We start from the raw sequence: 15,198 nt of genomic DNA on the forward strand, positions 1-15,198 counted from the left end.
TAAGGCTTAAAAAATAGAAACATTTTCAATTTAAAAATTCTAAATGTTTAAGATGCATTATAAGCAAACAAATTTTCATGGGGCTAAATTCTTTAAGTGAAACTGGCTCCAAATAATTTACAACCATATAAATTGGACATGCAATTTCACAATCAAAAGGAGAAACTAGCAGATGTTTTTTTCCTACTCCAAACAGAATACTGAGGTCAGATCTACCATCCCTACTCAGGTACTGACTGCAATCAGCTAACTCAAGGTAGACTAGGGGCTGCATTTTACGTGACCCCACCGGGTGTGTTTTCTGCACCCTCACCGCTTTCCCAACCACCCCTGAGCTCACCCCTATACACGGTACATGGTACATACTCTTGCAACTCGGCCAATGTTGTCTACTTGATACGCTGCAGGAAAGGATGTCCCAAGGCATGGTGCATTGGGGAAACCATGCAGACGCTGCGACAACGGATGAATGAACACTGCTCGACAATCACCAGGCAAGACTGTTCTCTTCCTGTTGGGGAGCACTTCAGCGGTCATGGGCATTCGGCCTCTGATATTCGGGTAAGCGTTCTCCAAGGCGGCCTTCACGACACACGATGGCGCAGAGTCGCTGAGCAGAAACTGATAGCCAAGTTCCGCACACATGAGGACAGCCTCAACCGGGATATTGGGTTCATGTCACACTATCTGTAATCCCCACAGCTTGCCTGGACTTGCTGAATTTCACTGGCTGTCCTGTCTGGAGACAATACACATCTCTTTAACCTGTGCTTAATGCTCCCTCCACTCACATTGTCTGTATCTTTAAGACCTGGTTGGCTGTAGAGATTCACATTCTAATCAGTATTCTGTAACTTGATTTTGTGTCTCTGTATGCCCTGTTTGAGAGCAGATATCCACTCCATCTGACAAAGGAACAGCGCTCCGAAAGCTTGTGGCTTTTGCTACCAAATAAACCTGTTGGACTTTAACCTGGTGTTGTTAAACTTCTTACTGTGTTTACCCCAGTCCAACGCCGGCATCTCCACATCCTCACCCCTATAATACAGGGCGGGGGAGCTGAAATCAGCAGCCCATTCATCATATTTAAATAGATAATCAAAGGGTCGATTAGGCTTGTTACCAAGTCAAATAACTCTGCTAGTACATCGCCCACACCATAAAATATTTGGTTTGGGCAGTCAGGCAGGCGTGGGCAGTCTTCAGAAGGAGGGAAGGAAGGGGGCGGCCCGTTGCAGATCAGAGGGCAAGGAAATCCCCTGATTACCCCCACCGCCCCTCCTCAACTGATGAATCAGTACTCATCCATGTTGAGCAAAGCTTGGAGGAAGCAGTGAGAGTGGCCAGGGTGCAGAATATGCTCTGGGTGGGGGACCTCAAGGCATAGCTGCTAGACTGGCTCTGTGGCAGGTGGCGAGGGAACTAACAAGGGGAAAACAACCTGCCTGCCACAGATGCTGTGATGTTCATGACAGTATTGGTAGCACTGATCACTGCACAGTCCTTGCAGAGATAAAGTCCCATCTTCTCATTGAGGATACCCTCCGTTATGTTGTGTGGCACTTCCAGAGTGCTAATTGGGATAAGTTTTGAACAGAACTAGCAACTCTAGACTGGGCAACAATGAAGCGCTGTGGCCAGCAGCAGAATTATAGTCAACCATAGTCTGAAACCTCATGGCCTGGCACATCCCCCACTCTACCATTATCACCTAGACAGGGGATCAACTCTGATTCAATGAATAATGACACCAGGAATCCCAAAATGAGGTGCCAACTTGGTAAAGCTGCAATACAGGACTACATTTGTGCCAAACAGCATAAGCAGCAAGTGATAGATGGAATAAGTGATTCCACAGCAACGGATCAGATCTAAGCTTTGCAGTCCTGTCACATCCAGTCGTGAGTGGACAATTAAGAAACTCACTGGAGGAAGAGGCTGGACAAACATCTCCGTCTTCAATGACGGAGGAGCCCAGCACATCAGTGCAAAAGGTAAGGCTGAAGCATTTGCAACAATCTTCTGTCAGAAATGTCAAGTGGCTGATCCATCTCGGCCTCTTCCAGGGGTCCACAACCTCACAGCTGTTAGTCTTCAGCAAATTCAATTCATCCCATGTGAAAGAAACTGCTGAAGGCACTGGATGCTGCAAAGGCAATGGACCCTGACAATATTCTGGCAATAGTACTGGGGACAGGTGTTCCAGAACTTGCCATACCCCGAGCCAAGCTGTTTCAGTACCATTCCAACACTGGCATCTACCCAGGAATGTGGAAAATTGTCCAGGTAGATGTCCTGTGCACAAAAAGCAGGACAAATCCAACCTGGGCAATTACTGTCCTTTCAGTTAACCCTTGATCATCAGTAAAGTAATGGACGAGGTCATCAATAGTGCTATCAAGCAGCACTTGCTTATCAATAACCTGCTCACGGACACTCAGTTTGTGTTCCACCAGGGTCATTCAGCTCCTGACTTCATTACAACCTTGGTTCAAACATGGTTAAAGGAGCGGAACGCCAGAGGTGAGATGAGAGTGACTGTACTTGAAATCAAGGCAGCATTTGACGGAGTGTGGCAACAAGGAGCCCGAGCAAAACTGGCGTCAATGTGAGTCAGGGAGAAAACGCTCCACTGAATAGAGTCACATTTAGTACAAAGGGAAATGATTGTGATTGTTGGAGATCAACCATCTCAGTTCCAGGACATCACTGTACGGGTAATTTCCTAGGCCTGGCCATGTTCAGCTGCTTCATAAATGACTTTCCTGTCACCATAATGTCAGAAGTGGGGATGTTCGCTGGTGATTACACAATATTCAGCACCATTCGCGACTCCTCAAATACTGAAGCAGTCTATTTTCAAATGCAGCGAGACCTGGACAATATCCAGGCTTAAGCTGACAAGTGGCAGTAACATTTGCACCATACAAGGCAATGATCACCTACAACAAGAGAGAATCCAATCTTCACCCCTTGACATTCAATGGCATTACCATCACTGAAACCCCCACTATCAACATCCTGGTGTTACCATTGACCAGAAACTGAACTGGACTAGCCATATAAATACTGTGGCTACAAGAGCTGGTCAGGGACTAGGAATCCTGTGGCAAGTAACTCACCTCCTGACTCCCAAAGCCTGTCCACCATCCACTATGCAAAAGCCAGGAGTGTGATGGATTACTCTCCACTTGCCAGGATAAGTGCAGCTCCAACAACACACAAGAAGCTTGACACCATTCAGGACAAAGCAGCCTGTTTGGTTGACACCCTATCCACAAAGATTCACCCCCTCCACCATTGATGCAGAGTTGCAGCCATGTACGCCACCTACAAGGTGAACTGCAGCAACTCACTAAGGCTCCTCAGGCAGCATCTTCTAAATCCATGAAAGCTATGATTTAGAAAGACAAAGGTAGCAAATACATGGAAACACCACCACCTAGAATTTTCCCTCTATGCCACTCACCATCCTCATTTGGAAATATATCACTGTTCCTTCACTTTTCCTGGGTCAATATCCTAGAACATCCTCCCCAATAACGTTGTGAGTGCACTTATACCACATGGACTGCAACAGTTCAAGAAGGCAACTCACCACCTTCTGAAGGACAATTAGGGATGGGCTATAAATACTGGTGTAGCCAGTGACACCCATAAAATCCATGTAGGTGATTTCTACAATGAAATGTTGATTTGCTCTGCCAGTTACTGCTAAGAAAAAAAATAATGATAGATTGTTTGAATTAATCATCAAGTTATTAACAAGGATGTATACATTTATTATAATCACAAAAATATGAACAATAGGATTAGAAATTATTTATTTACATGCAGGTCATTCGAACATGAAATTCTCTAAAATAGAGAAGCTGAGTCCGTAGGTTCATTTAAAAGGGAATTGAAACAGTTTTTGAACTTCATTCAAAGGGTTATGAACAGAGAGTAAGAAAGTAATATTCGAGTAGATGGCTAATGGGGGAAAACATTAATGCAGCCTTAAGCCTTCAAAGAGCCCTTTTTTGTACTGTCACACTCTACAATTATAAAATTATCTTATTGCCATTAGAAAGTGTTCATTTATCTCACCCTCATTCCAGTTTTTCTTTGGAGCACTCTAATGGTGACACCAATAACATTGAACTGCCTCCAGTTTCACCAATATCTACTGCCACAATACTGGAACAGTATTGTTACCTTGCACTCCCAATTGGAGCAGGTGAAAGCCTCATTAGACTAGGATAATCAGTGTCCTATGGTGCACACAGTATCCCGATTTAATTTTACTGTTCAGTACTGTTACAACACTGACATCTACCCGGGAATGTGGAAAATTGTCCCGGTAGAAGTCCTGTACACAAAAAGCAGGACATGTTTTGTGCAAAATGCTTCAGGTAAATGTTTATAAAAATATTTTGTATTGCCTCTGCAACCCTCCCGCCAAAATTGCATGTTCCTCATCACCACCTTAATTAAATACTGCTGGGTAAACTCCACAGAGCAGCCACTAACCTTTCCCTCTTACTCCCACCCCGACTCCCCCAGGATCAGTGATCTCCCCAAATACATGGCAAGTTGACTAAAAACACTTCAATTAAGCATGATCACAAAAAATAGTTCAAACCTCCAACAAAGTGCAGTGGGCAAACAATGAGTCAACTCCACCCACTACCTTATCAATGAATGGCATCATATGAGGATCAACCCCTCCATGTATGGATATCAAGTGAGTGAAATTTGGACTGCACTATACTGGTGCAGATTGTCAATTAACTTCTCAATATTCATGTTTCAGGCTTATGCATGAAAAATAGCCCTTTGGACAAGTTAGGGCAATTGGTGCAGGGATATCCTCCAAGTGATATTGATAAGATGAAAAAAAAAGCTAGAAGTGAACAAAGGCCCATTATCTTATTCTATCACACCAAACACCAATATCCTAACATGCATGAAAAATATCGCAAATAATTGATTTAAATAATTCTTTCTTTTTATCCCTTTGATCGCACTCACCACTTCGTTTTTTTCCTCCAGCTGAGATGGTCTGTGATGAAAACTTGTCCATAATTTCCTTTCAGGATTTGCTGCAGTTCTGCAATTAGTTGGCTGGAGGCATAATTCTATTGGGATGTATCTGGTTTCCCCCTCCCGGAACATCTCTCTATCGTATACAACTCCATCTAGTGGCTTGGTTGAAAACAAACAAAATTCACCCAGGTGAAGAACACAAGCTTTTGCATGACAAGCATCTCTTAAATGTGAAGATGCGGTAGTTGGCCATGAAGCATTCAATTCACTGAACTACTTGGCCACCACCTATTAATTTCGTTCTAATATTATAATGCTAGCTTCTCACCTCCATATTGTTTACATCATATGCACAACCTACTTCCCAAAATGGACCTATCTTGCATTAAGTTGATCTCTCTCTACACCCTAGCTATGATTGTAATACTACATTCTGCACTCTCTCGTTTCCTTCTCTATGAACGGTTTGCTTTGTCTGTATAGCGAGCAGGAAACAATACTTTTCACTGTATGCTAATACATGTGACAATAATAAATCAAATCAAAATTAACAGTTTAATTTCGACATGCATTTTTAACCACATAACCATTAGTACAGGAGATCTACGCTCTGTACCTAAGTCTCCTCATGCTACATACCATTCTTTCCCTCTCCTTCTATTCATCTCTCTGACCTTCACTCTCACCCCTTTTAATCAAAGTGAAACCATCTTGCTATCAGGAACGAGATTAAGATCTTTCTGTGTGGACGAAATGAACGCTACTTAATGGATTATTTACCCACCTAAAGTACTAAGCCAATGTATTACAGGATGCCTTTTACTAACCTGTTGACATGCATCCATCTAGCAAGCCATATGGCTTATCCAGTTTATTTTACATGGCTTAGTGCTGCAGCTAAAATTAGAGTCAGTTCAAGGCACTATGAATGCAATAAGATTAATAATTCAGTTCATTGTAGAATCATAAAATTTTAGAATGGATACAGCACAGAAGGAGACCATTCAGATCCATGTTAGCTTGCTAATTCAGATGGCCGTAGTCGCCAGTCCTTTTCCCGCAACCTTGCAAATTTTTTCTCCTCTGTTTCTCTTTTGAAAACCACAACTGAATCCACCTCCACCACACATTCAAGCTTCTAACCACTCATTGCAGAAGGATGTTTTTCCTCATATCACCTTTGGCTCTTTTGCCCTTCATCTTAAATCAGTGTCCTCTGGTTCTCAACCCTTCTTCTGTCTAGATTTTTCATGGCTTTGAACACTTCTATCAAATCTCCTCCTCTAATATTGCCAAAAGAAATTTCTAATCCTAAATGCCCTTTGAACTTTGACAATAGTTCAAACCTCAAGGACAGTCGATAATTGTTTATTGTTCTCTTCCTTCTTGTTACTCTTTTGAGTTCAATAAATCTAGGATGAATTTTAAATAGAACTTGAAGGGCTAACAATTTGGCAAAACATTCCTGCTCGCTGCCATGGCTGTCATATTCCAATGTGCTCAGGTATTGGGAAACCATATGCATTTAAGTATAATAATGCCATTCAGCTAGGTTAACATAGTACAGTCATCTTGTGAATTCAAGCCACAATCCAAGATGTAACACATAATAACACTCCAGCTCAGTGCTGTATGTGCTGTATTATTGGTGATACTGTCCTTCAGTTATGTTCAAGAGGGTATCAAAGAGAAAATTATGCCAGTACTTTTTCAAAGAAAGTAGTTCACCCTGGTGTCCTTAACCAACACCATCAAAAACTTAGATTAACTGCTTACTCACTAATTGTGTTAATATTTATATCATCTGCAGAAAATGACTGCCATTTCCCCTAAAAATTAATGATTGGACTGCATTGTATGTGAAGGTGCTATGTAAATGTAGTTTAGTTGAAGATGCCGATTCATTTTAAATAAACCGAATCCCCACAAACAATATTGAAAAAAACTCAGTGGCTGGGATTTTTGGACTTGGGCGTGGCAGGGCCAGCCAAGGGGGATGCAGCTGACCAGCCAAAAGTCCACTGCCTTTCGGTGGGAACCAGACGATGGTAGACAAGGCTGGAAAATCCCACCCATTGCCTGTGAACCAAACTGTGTAAAAATTGTGAGGCCAATTGGATATATATTTATACAAGTATTGATGCTCTCTAAACTGTAAAGACACAATTTTGCCACTTGTACCCTATTCTGTTCAAACACAAATTGGTTGACTTGTATATCTACTGGGACCATATTTGAGAATAAAGTAAGCCATTAGCCCTTTTCACCTTCAGATCTAGGTTCAAACCCAGCTTTGAATCTTCTTTAGATCAATATCTAACTGAATTGAGTTAGGAACTACATAGAAACATAGAAACTGGAAGCAGGAGTAGGCCATTTGGCCCTTTGAGCCTGCTCTGCCATTCATTATGATCATGGTTGATCATCAAATTCAAGATCTTGATCCCCCCCTTCCCCCTCTTTAAATACCATGTATACTTGAGCAATAGTGTACAAGTCAACACCCAACTTTTGACGAAAACAATCCAAAATCTTTTGTACTTGCCACCCACTCGCCACTGAAGCCAAACTCACCCTAAGTGCAAACCTAGTTGATAGAATCCTAGAATAGCATAGCATTGAAGGCGGCTGTTCAGCTCCTCATGACTGTGCATGTCAATGCTTCATTTGCACTACTTTTGCAGTGCGTTTGAGGGAACAGTTCCTGTCTGACCTGGCAAATCTGTGATAGTGAGATGATGGGAGAGGGCGGATTTCAATCTCTCCAAAATATTGCTTTTGTAAAAGTCAACCCCCTGCTTTTTTGACTAATAATTTATTCTTAGAAACCCAATTTTTGCACAAGTAGATATGGTAATTCCCAACCAGCCATCAGTCCAAAGCACAAACCTAGCCATCATTTAACACAAGCTTTCCCCCTCCTCCTCACACCCTTCCCTAAGAAGGTATTGGCAACCATGGACTGGTCCATGATTATGCTTGGTGAAGTGCTGTATTAGTTTGCTGTTGCCTTCTGCAGTATAGCAGACCAGGAAATTCTCCTGCTCTTACCATCTGCCAAAGGGCATATTGGAAGGGTTTACAGGCTGACATCAACTTGTGTGGCTACATTACATCTTCAATAGCAATCAAATCCCAGAGTAAGACTTGAATCCAGAGCTTCTGGCCCAGAGGTCGGGTTGGTACCTATTGACCCACAACCACCTCTTGTAAACAACCTAGAGCTGTGTAAAAAGATAGCTGATGAGGGATGTGGAAACAGCCTATTGATACAGCAGGAGCTGATCTTCTGAGGCAATAGCTAATGTTTTTGGCATAAAAACAAGACTGCATCTAATTCAATCACAAATGATCTGATCTGGAAGTATGTTTCATTTCTGAGAACTTACATCTATTTCCCTACAAGAGATTTACAGGTCATGAAAATTACTGTCAGTGTGTTTCCCTAGGTTACAAGCTGAAGTTTCAAATTTAGTTTTTCTCAAACCAAAGTGGTTTTGTGGTCTGACACATGATGAACACACACATACTTGGCTTCACTTTTGCCTGAGTAAACCAATGCTTACGTGCTATAGTACTCATTGCACTTGTAATCCGTGTGAAAAATGAACCACTTCTAAAAGCCTAAAATATTTTTTTCTATATAAAAAGTAAGGCATTGAAACTTTAACCTTTCACATACCATCCAAGGTCTCATGTCACTAATCAGTAGAGGCTTCAGCACTAAACAAATAAGGATATTAACTCTGCTTGGATTTTTTTTATATGAAGTCTAGAAGACTCATTTGGCATTTAGGCAAAAATGTTAACTATTAAATCGGGCTTTGAAATGGGGAGCATGTTATTGTGGATTTGAGAAACTGTTTCTAGAGTTTGTTCTATAATTGGGCAGCACAGTGGTGCAGTGCTTAGCACTGTTGCCTTACATGGCCAGGGACCTGCGCTCGATTCCAACCTTGGGTAACTGTCTGTATGGAGTTTGCACATTCTCCCCGTGTCTGTGTGGGTTTTGTCTAGATACTCCGGTTGTTTCCCACAGTTCAAAGATGTGCGGATAAGGTGCATTAGCCATGCTAAATTGTCTCTTAGTGTCCAAAAGTTATAGGTTAGCTGGATTAGCAGGGTAAATGCATGGGATTACAGGGATAAGGTGGTGGAGGGGGTAGTGGGCTTGGATAAGACGCTCTATAGGAGAGTCAGTACAGACTCGAAGGGCTGGATGGTCTCCTTCTGCACTGTGGGGATTCTACGATTCCATGAATTCCTAGGTATCCAGAGGTTAAATTAATAGTTCCCATGATATCCAAATCCAGTTAAATATAGAAGTAATGCCCAGTTTTTCATACACATCACTAGATAATTGCAAAAGAGCCTTACAGTTTAGTTACAAACTAGAGAACTTAGTTTGTCCATGCTGAAAGAATCTTAAGTTCACTAACTGTTAAACATATAGCTTCCTAATTGGTGTCGGTTGGCTTAGGTGGCTAGCATTGTGTTCAGAATAACATTAACGATTCCTGTTTTGGCTGAAATCAATTGAACTGCTTCCTCACCCTGAGAGCGGAAGGCAATGACAAATCATCAATGAGAAAACAAACTGCCAACAAAATGACTCATTATGAAGCATCAGCAAATGTCAAGCCAAGGAGCCACCTTCAGAAAGAGCACACATACAATACCTTTTCATTATCCCTTAAATGGTTCCATGGTTTGGCCTCCACTTTTCTATCTGCAAATTCATTCTATATATTGGTCTCACTTTGCGAGAAGCAGAATTTCCTGATATCAGTCCTAAATGTGTAATTTATGAATTTGACACCACGTGCCTCAGTTCTTCTTACCTAAGATAAAGTCCTGGATTTTCATGGAGTCTTAAATACTCTGGAGCCATTATCCAAATTCTGGGATTTACACCATCATTCTCAGCACCCCCATTTTTATCTGGCATGGGATAAGGGTGCAAGCAGCAAGCCCGCACCCTGCACTCCTGATCTGGCCAGTTTCCGTTGTGTGGGTAAGGTCACAGCGAAGCTATTATGCTTGGTTGAAAACCCATTTTAGTAAAAGGAATATCTGAATGGGGTTCTGTTTTCGTAGCTGGAGACAACTGTTGACTTTGCTTGATTGACATCTTAAGTGGTTGCAATATTTTTTTTTAAGAACTCTTTTGTCAATGTCTCAATGTTTGTTTGCAGAAGATTAAAAGGTGTGAAGTGTTTGAAGCCTCTATTATTGATACTGTAATGGCATCATAGAAACCCTACAGTGCATCGGGTCTGCACCAACTCTGACAGAATATCTTAACCAGGTCCTCTCCCCCACCCTATCCTTGTAACCTCACACATTTACCATCTAACTGAAACATTTTGGAACACTAAGGGACAACTTAGCATGGCCAATCCATCTAACCTGCACATCTTTGGACTGTGGGAGGAAACTGGAGCACCCAGAAGAAACCCACACAGACACGGGGAAAATGTGCAAACTCCACACGGTCACCTAAGGCCAGAATTGAACCCAGTTCCCTGTTGCAGTTAGGCAGCACTGCTAACCACTGTAAGATAACCTGGTTTCCACTCCCTAAGTAAGGAAAAAGAAACCAAAGTGTTAATTGAGAAAATCCAGACTGCATCTAATTTGTAAGAAAAGAATCACAAGATGTGATAACATTCAGAGTATTGGGTGGGGCTGAAGGAAGGGAAATGAATGGCGCAGCATAGCCTGGAAAAAAAGGTTTGAATTTGCTATGGCACTGAAACAAATATAGTAAAACATCAGATAAAATTGAAATAAAATACTTAGGGAGACATAGGGCAAACAGACAAAAACAATAAAACAGATCCTGTCAACAAGATAGTGTGGGATAAGTGAGTAGTTGAATAAAGATTTTGACATTCAGTTACTCTCCATCAACTATTGAACGTGTTATATTAACATGACTCTAGTGTTGCAAGATTGATGTTGCTAATACCTTTAAAGACTTTATTTTAAAACTACAGGAGTCTTCTATTTGTTCTTTTTAGGCACGTAAAATACCTTCTCACAACTTGGTCCAAACTTAATTTTAAGTTCTGCTGTTTAATTCTGGGATGTGGGCATTGCTGAGGACAGCAAAAATAGTAGTTTACCAATGTTGATGCATTCTTCTCCAATCAAATGGGGCCATCTTCTTATAATGTATAATTACTTATACATGCATGCACCTTTGTTGACCAGCCTGATGCATTTATGCTTCTGTGTGCATTGTTTGAAAACAATGCACAACTGACACTGCAGCTGATGCAATGACTTGAAAGACTTTGATTCGTTGAGGCAATCAACTACCGTAGACTTGGAGTCACATGTAGGCCAGACCAGGTAAGGACGGCAGATTTCCTTCTCAAAAGGTTATTAATGAATCAGATGGATTTTTACTACAATCAATTATTGTTTCACAGAGAATAGCTTTCAATTTGCTGAAATTGAATTTTAAATTCCATGGGCTACAATGGTGGGGTTCAAACCCATATCCCCAGACTATTAACCTGGGCCTCTGAATTACTAGTCCAGTGACATTGTCACCACATCACCATCTATCTTCCTATTACAATGCCAATGCCTGTTTTCTTTTATATTTGCCCCAACATGACAGCTTACCTAGTCTTATCACCTTCCATTCATTCCACATTCAATGTCATGCTATTATCCATCACCCCAATACATTCAAGTTCTTTTGTATTTGGTTTGCCTCTTCCCTGTTTTTTGAATTTCCTCCCACGTATGGCCTTGAGTAAAGAATTTCAGGCTTTTCAACCTCATCTCACAACTTAAATGCATTTAACTAGGTATCAGCTTGATTGACTCTCAAACCCAATAGGCGGGATTTTACAGCCTCGCTTGAGCCGAGACCGGAAAATCCCGCCCGTGGTCAACAGACATTTCCATTGTCCGCCCCTCGCCCGCTCCGATTCCATGGCGGACAGACAGTAGAATTCCAGCGGATGTATCTGGCTGTAGTATGTTGTAAGAAGTTTAACAACACCAGGTTAAAGTCCAACAGGTTTATTTGGTAGCAAAAGCCACACAAGCTTTCGAAGCTCTAAGCCCCTTCTTCAGGTGAGTGGGAATTCTGTTGTAGTATGTTGATCAGAGTCACATAGTTTATTCACAACAACTCCTTATTTCTGCTTTCGCCAATCCTCATTTCACCTCAGAAACCAGCCATCTTCAGTGTGCTTCTATCTTGTGGACTAACCACAAAGTTAAATATTAAGCCTTGTTAAAACATAAATGTATTAATGTCAGTAATTTCCTCAAAAGTATTAAGTTAGTCTTTCTAGTCATGGGGCACTAAAAATGGTACTCATCATCACGTTTTCTTCCATGGATCGTGAACAGTCTAGAAGTTGAATATTTTAAAGAGATGAGTTAAAGTGGAGTGGGATGCATTTTAGATAAAAGCCTATGATAGCAATGTATAGCCAATGTTAAACAGCAGAGATTTTAAATTTGATAGGCCTATTGGCAGGTGCAGGGATTGCATGCATGATAACACTGCACCCAATTAAATGATGCAGGCAAACGTCATGCTGCTCATCTTCATGGTCTGACCAGCAACCCAGTGCTGCACAGACTGCTGATTGGCTGCATGTTCAGTATGGGAGCCCAGATTCATCTGGCATGAGCACCAATTAAAGCTAGCTTGTACTTCTTAAAAGGGAAGCTCCATTCTTCCTGCAACAGTTGCTGAAGAGTCTGGGGAAGAGTGTCTGAGTGGGAAGAAACTGGAGCAATGGAGCAGCAGGTCAGGGAGATCCTCATAGGCAGTGCTGGAGGGCTTAGTAAAAGAGGTGGAAAAGAAGGAAAATATCATCTTTCTGCAGGAGAATAAAGGGTCATCCAGACCAACACTTAGCAGGGAATGGGAACAGATAGCCACAGAGAACTATACCAGGAGTCTGGCCCTAAGGACCTGGTTATAGTGATCAATGAATTAATCTTCAAATGCCATAACCAACCAACTACACCATCAGCCTCACACACTGTTCAATGCACCACACCCATCAACAATCTCTAGCAAGCTCATGCTCAGCATGCACCTGATCACAAGCTTACCAATACTGCACGCCCGCAGCCACATACTTCCTGTAGGCAGGTACATCACACAAACAGATTGAAATACATTCATTGACAGTCTTCACTCTTTCTTTTGCAGAACAAGATGTCACATAACAGGAGGCAGCAGCAAAGAATTGATGGGGGACAGACACAGCTTCATGTCCTGAACCACCATGCAGGAGGTGGTGCTTGACATTCTTGAAACAGCTGTAATGGAGGTTCTGTAAACTATTGTTGCTGAAGTCATCCTGAACTAGGGTCTGAATATCCACTTGCAGATAGCCTGTGATACTTCAGATGCCTCCTCCCTTTCCCTTTCTCCTCCTCTGCTTCATCCTCCTCTATTTCCCCTTCCAAAGGTTGTTGCTGAATGTCTACTTGGGCCACAATCAGATCAGTCATGATCTTATCGAATGGTGGAGCAGGCTGTAGGGGCTGAATGGCCTACTCCAGCTCCAATTTCTTTAATTCTTCTGATGGTAGTAAGTGCTGCACCCTCATAATGGCCAGATTGTAAAGGAGACTGCAGATCACCAAAAATCATGAAGACACATTCCAGAGAGCCCTGGAGGGCTTCCTCTGAGCGACCTAGGCAGCAGAGCTACTAATTTAGGATGACAATGGTCTGCCCCATGATGTTCCAAGTTGAAGACTGTCTGTCTTCGGAGGGGCGATGTCCCTGTCAGTCTGGGCTGGACATATTCCTGGAGACGGCGGCAGAAGTGACATCATGGAAACATGGCAGTGTGGCGCCAACAGTTTTGGGGTGGAAAGACTCTTCAAAACTGGCAGGTCACCTGTCCACTTGATTGAGAAACAAGTTCAGCAGCTGAAAACTATCTTCTTAACAGAATGAATTTGCAGGCTGCTAAATTAAACAAGTCGAGAAAACAATGGCTATTCACCACACTGAACAGATGTAAACGTTAACTACTAAAACGTTGCAGATGCGCATTGTCCTTTTCAGATCGCATTCCTTTACAAATGGAAAGTAAACCATGGGTGGTAAGGATTTTATTTTTTGCACAACAGATCTAAAATAGCCACAACTAAGACCTTTTAGTTGATGGAACTCCCCAATACACAGAGGTACATGCACGTCTATAAATGAGACTCAATGGAGAAAGCATAGATTTCAAGGTGGGACCTACTCAAAAGGGAATGATGTGTGTTCCAGTGTGCAAGCACTGTGTAAGCAGCATTGGAGGTTAAGCTGGAGGGTATGTCCATGTGACACACCAAGCAAGAGCAGGGAATGCTGGAAATATGCAACATTTTTCTGAGAAACTGGCATTCCAACCTCCCGGAATGCTTTATTTGGCCAACGGGAGATTGATGCTGATTTTAGTAAGCTCTGCACCATTATGGAAGGATTAGCAAGCCTATCCATATGTGGTAAGTGGCATAATTTTAAAAGGCACTGGGGTTGTAAATATGTAAATAGGGTGAAGGACATGCTTATTAGACTGTTAAAAAAACATACAGAATCCTTGGCTTTATACATAGTAGTATGAAAGTACAAAAATTAGGAAATTCTGTCAAATCACTGGTTAGACCTCAGCTGAAATATTGGCCGCGATTCTCCCATCACGACTCGCAACTTTTCTGTCGGGTCGCGGTGGGAGATGCGCGTCGCCGGCCTTGGACTGGGATTTGCAAATGCGCTGGGAACGCATGCGTATCTCCCAGAGCCGGTGAACAGTCGCCGGTCAGACCAAGCTGGAAACCGGCGGGAAGGCAGGTAAGTAATTTGAAACTTTTAAAAATGTATTTTGAATATGTTTGGCAGTTATTATCGGGAACTTTCAGGTCCAGATTGAATCTCCCACCCCGCCAGGAGTACTTCATTCCAGCAGGGTTTATACTAGCTCCCCACGTTTGGGGAACTAGCGGGAGACCTCGCCGGAATGAAGGGGGAGGCAATCTGTGCCCCCCAGGGGGTCGGGCGGCCGGCGGGTAGTGCTCCCTGGGCATGGGCACCCCTGGTAATGCCAGCCTGTGCCCCTGGCACAGCCCAAGAGGCAAAGTGCCCATGCCCTGGGGGCACCGTAGCACTGCCCATCAGGCATCGGG

General features: G+C 42.5%; 1 protein-coding gene across 1 annotated transcript in view; it reads right to left on the bottom strand.

The window, feature by feature from the left end:
* The window catches only part of LOC144505492 (histamine H2 receptor-like), a 48,505-nt gene that overhangs the window by 20,749 nt on the left and 12,558 nt on the right, over positions 1–15,198 (bottom strand). The window lies entirely within an intron of this gene.

This window comes from Mustelus asterias, chromosome 16 (assembly GCF_964213995.1).
Source record: "Mustelus asterias chromosome 16, sMusAst1.hap1.1, whole genome shotgun sequence".
In the NCBI taxonomy this organism is placed as follows: domain Eukaryota; kingdom Metazoa; phylum Chordata; class Chondrichthyes; order Carcharhiniformes; family Triakidae; genus Mustelus; species Mustelus asterias.